This window comes from Halichondria panicea, chromosome 6 (assembly GCF_963675165.1).
Source record: "Halichondria panicea chromosome 6, odHalPani1.1, whole genome shotgun sequence".
Classification (NCBI taxonomy): domain Eukaryota; kingdom Metazoa; phylum Porifera; class Demospongiae; order Suberitida; family Halichondriidae; genus Halichondria; species Halichondria panicea.
In genome coordinates this window covers 1,183,601-1,188,123 of record NC_087382.1, presented here as the reverse complement: position 1 = coordinate 1,188,123, position 4,523 = coordinate 1,183,601, and the positions used below count along the sequence as shown (strand labels likewise).

At 40.8% G+C, this 4,523-nt stretch overlaps 1 long non-coding RNA gene across 1 annotated transcript; it reads right to left on the bottom strand.

Moving 5' to 3' along the window:
* Positions 1-2,035: 2,035 nt before the first annotated feature.
* Positions 2,036-2,945, bottom strand: LOC135336863 (uncharacterized). Its single transcript, XR_010394964.1, has 3 exons — positions 2,733-2,945; positions 2,421-2,496; positions 2,036-2,369 (listed from the first exon to the last, which is right to left on the bottom strand). It is a non-coding gene; the product is annotated as an uncharacterized LOC135336863 (long non-coding RNA).
* Between the last annotated feature and the right edge of the window lie 1,578 nt (positions 2,946-4,523).

The following is a 4,523-nucleotide window of genomic DNA, read 5'->3' as shown; positions in this document are numbered from 1 at the left end:
ACTATACTAGATTAATGCTGCTCTCACATTGTACATCGTATATATGCTTCAATTGTAATGGTCCTGACAAAGTGAAACCACTAACATTCACCCTTGCATGGACCCATTAGTTCTATATCACTATATATGTACAGATGTTCATATATGCAACAAACTACTTCAGCCAACTTGTTCATGCAGTATAATAAGGAAGCATCCTTCGATTCCTGGAATCCCGACTGGGGACCAACCCTTAATTTATATTATAGTGCACAGTATAATATCATGGATTCCAGCAAAAGGTATGTACATGTACAATGGTGCAACTCTCCTGAGACCATTCAATAATACCTTGGTCTCCTTATATTACTCAATCATACCATGCAATAAATATAGAGTATATCCATGCATGCACATAATCAGCCCAACTATAACACTACTTGTAGGAAACCAATGACAACCGGCGTCTGAGTTGTATCATCATAATACAAGGAGGAAACGAACGACCAGTTCATTGGTATAGGAGGTGAAGTCTTCCTTCAAGTCTAACTAGCTGTGTTGTGCCAGTGGACAATACTGTGGTGGCCGAGAGTGTTCACGAGTGTATGTACTGGGGGAGGGGATGAAACACGAATGACGCAATAATCATGTAACAGTCGTTTGCATCGGTGTATAGTATTACTGGCATAACATACGTTCAGGGTTCTGCCCACATGCACTGGTATACACCGACCACTGAAGCTGTATAAACGACCAGCACTTACTATCTCCTATAGCTTAAACAGTATACCGTTGAAACTGGATTATTAGCGCTTACTAAAACGGCGTATCTTTATTTTATAAGTGTGTCTTCATTATTTTTAAGAACATGTTCAACTTCAAATTTTCAACTTTTTCTTTTTTGTACTCGAATTGCAGCGCTTTTTTAATTATTGAAGCAGCTCGGTACGTAATTTCGTTTATCTATATAATAGTTAGACACTGTTTTGGAGGTGTCTATGGGATTTAGAAGCCCAAAGGCACTGATTTAGTATCCCGAGCGTAGCGAGGGTACTAAAGTGGCTGAGGGCTTCTAAATCACATGGACACCGACAAAACAGTGTCTAACTCATTTAGATACTAGTGCGCATGCGAAAACTGCTTGACTACAATACAATTACTTGACAACGAAATACTAGGTATATAAGTAAATTTGCAGGTATACTAAGTCCCATAGTATACCTGCTCTGAGGCACTTTTCCCATGTACTTCCCATGTAGATCTTATCAACTAGTGTCTAAGAGCTAGCTAACTTGTATATTGTACAGTGCATGGTATATAGCTCAGTATAATTATGCCTCGGTGTGCATGCGCAAGCGAGGTATACAGTAGTGTGTTTGTGTGTCTGTGTGTCTGTGTGTCTGTCTGTGTAGACTGCTACAGCTGCTCAAGGATGAATCAAGTGCAAGTAAGAGTTTCTATAGGCTTCTAGTCATGTTTACTTGGATTTTAATTCGTGGATTTGCAAAATAATGCTTCGTTCTCGAGTTATGCCTAGTTTTGCTTTGAAATGCCATTGCAGCCTTTTCAGAAGAGCACGTAGCCAAACTTGTTTACCGAGTGTTACTACTCTACTTAGTAGTTAGCTCTGCACTAGAACGCTAGCTATTGGTAGCTGCAAGAGTGAGAAAGAGAGCTGCAAGGCTCTGCTGATGGAAGCCATTACTTGAACGTTTGGCATCAATCAGTTTTTAACAACAATCATGGTCGATCATTACCCACTCTTTGAGTTTGCACAGCAAAATAATTATTGCAAAAATGTTCAAGCTATTAGTAGCTTTTACAGGGGCGGATCCAGGGGTGATTTTGAGGGGCTGAAGCCCCCCCCTTTTGAAAAAACTACCCATGTATTGCTAGTCTGAGGTTACAACAATTTTGCCACCAACCTTGTTACTTATGCATCTGCATGTAGACTCATAGCCTCGATCCCAGGCCGAGTTTTCGCTTTTATAACGGTTAGGCGAACAACTGGGCCTGGTACTAGTTGTCTGCGCATGCGTCAAATTTTCATTGTATATTTGTGGTCGGCAAAAATATTTAATAAATCAATAATTGAAATTTGTACACAGAAAATGCACAGAGTGAGTACACAAAAGATGCACATAGGGAGCTGCTTCACAAAGGCCTGGGGAGTTGCCAGTTGTGCTGCAGCACAATTACAGTGACCCAGGGCAACTTCAGGATGATTGAATGCCTTCAAATTACGTTTCAAAAAGATTTAGCAGGCTGCTGGACTTCTCTGATTCCAGGCCCCAACTCGTAACTCATTACTTGAGAAAACGTAGATTCTCTTGATGTCTCTGAGCTACCCAGCAACGCTCGAATGAGCAGGTCATACTCCAGTCCTGTGTCTGTGAGTATAGGACAATATTAAAAGAAACCAAAGACGGTTAAACCCTTACCTCAAACTGTCCAGTCTCGTCCGTTAGTATAGCCAAGAGGAGCACTGTTGGGATAGCTGGATATTAGCCATTGCTCCTGTACAGAGAAGTAGACATTTTAAATACGTGTAGATCTATACATATTAAATTTCTCGGTTATAGTGTCATTGTCGACGAGCTGATGATGGCAGCACCAAGTTCTCTAGCTCACACTCTTCACTTGATCCACCATATTAATGATGAAACTATAGTCTACCTACATTCTTGCCAAACATGAACAAGACTTGATAGCATAGCCTAGCCGGCCATAGGGCCCACACAAAAATATTTGACCTTAACAAGCTTGACAAAGCTTTATACCTCTTCCCTTGTTGTTCAGTCTTCAGAATAAGCTTCAGAGAAGAGAGAAGCTTCAGCTAAGAGCCATTCCAATCGATTCCAATAATGATAAAACGGGAACTGACTTCTAGTACACGATAGTACACGAATATAAATGTCACGAAAGTGAACGAGAATATCCATTCGTCAGAATCTGACGAACGACTGACCATAGATACTGTACACTCCGTGGATGTGAAACGTAGGTAGTATACGGGTAGATTACGGAGTATTCGTGTTCACTCACTGCAACGGCACCCAGCTGCAGAAATGGACACTTTTAGTGTTGTTTTTCTTGCACAGCTGCGCACTTGTGGCTTCAGTGGAGGAGAAGGTCTCCTGTACTCGTAGGTGGGAGGTAAGTCTATCATAGAGCATGTATATTGAGCCTGCATTATTAGTGGATAGCCTTTTGGAGCTCATTTTTGTCTGTAACTTACTAGGTAACAAGTTTGTGGTTAGGCGATCTTTGGTTGGGTTTATGGTTGGAACATTTCGCTTTGCTTTCCTGTTAGTCAATGAAGTGAAGTACTGGGAGAATGTGTTTAGCACTTAAGAAAATGTATAAGGCTAGCAGCAAACTGAATGATAGGTCAAAATTAGGTGTTCAACAGTACCTATCTTGTGGTTAGGCGATCTTGCCAACAAAAAGCTCCATCACTTAAATGATGTGGTCATTCAATAATATAGATGTCCTTATACCAGGAGAATCTATTTTGACCCTCAGTAAATGTTTTGTTATTTCAGGAAAGCGTGTCTTTTTGTGGTGAACATGTTTACTCATACAAATGTACTGTATGATGATAATGCATACATGATCGTACGTACAGCGGCCGGAGTAAATTATTATGTGCATTCTAACATACTTTTTTAATTTAGGTAATGCTCTATCACCAAAGGAAGCGGAAAGGAGCATAATTATTCCCTGATGCAATGCAAGACTAACAAACAAGTGTACGAGCACAAGTATAGCGATAAGACGAAGAAGAATCCTCCTTCAACTTTAAATCAGTTTTAGTTTTCCATTTAGTTGTCTACTACTAAGTCTATCTCCATGCATGGATGCCTGCCTATATAATATTCTGTGTGCATACATGCTGTGCTATATACAATATCACAAAAATTAAGTCAGCAGTGTACATGTAGCTAGATCTAAATTTGTCAGGTTCCAATATGATTTCTGTATTTCCACTTTCATTCATGAACATCTCTCTTGGCTCTCCCTGCGCAGAGAATCAGTTAGCACTGGAAGAACTTGGACTGGGAGCTTCAGTTATCTGATCACTCACATGTAGTTAGATTATTATTGATGTATCCAGCAGTAGATTCCGTATACTATACGGAATTCCGGATACTCCGTCCGTGTCATCCGTTGCAATGAGTGTTTCAGGACTTTTGGTAGTGGGCGGAAGTGTTTCACATCCACGGAGTGTACAGTATCTATGGACTGACGCATGCGCAGACAACTAGTACCAGGCCCAGTTGTTCGCCTAACCGTTATAAAAGCGAAAACTCGGCCTGGGATCGAGGCTAGTAGACTCACTGACTTAAGAGATGCTAGACAATAGCCAAGTCTAGCTACTAAGAGTATAAAGGATGTAGGCTAGCTAGCTGGACATGCATACTATACTGTACTAGCTAGTAGCTAGCTAGCTAGTTAGAACGTCAACTATTGCTGTTGCTGAGTCAGCTCCTTGTGCAATGTTTTGTAGCCTCGATCATATCCCAGGCCTCTTTTCCTAGGCC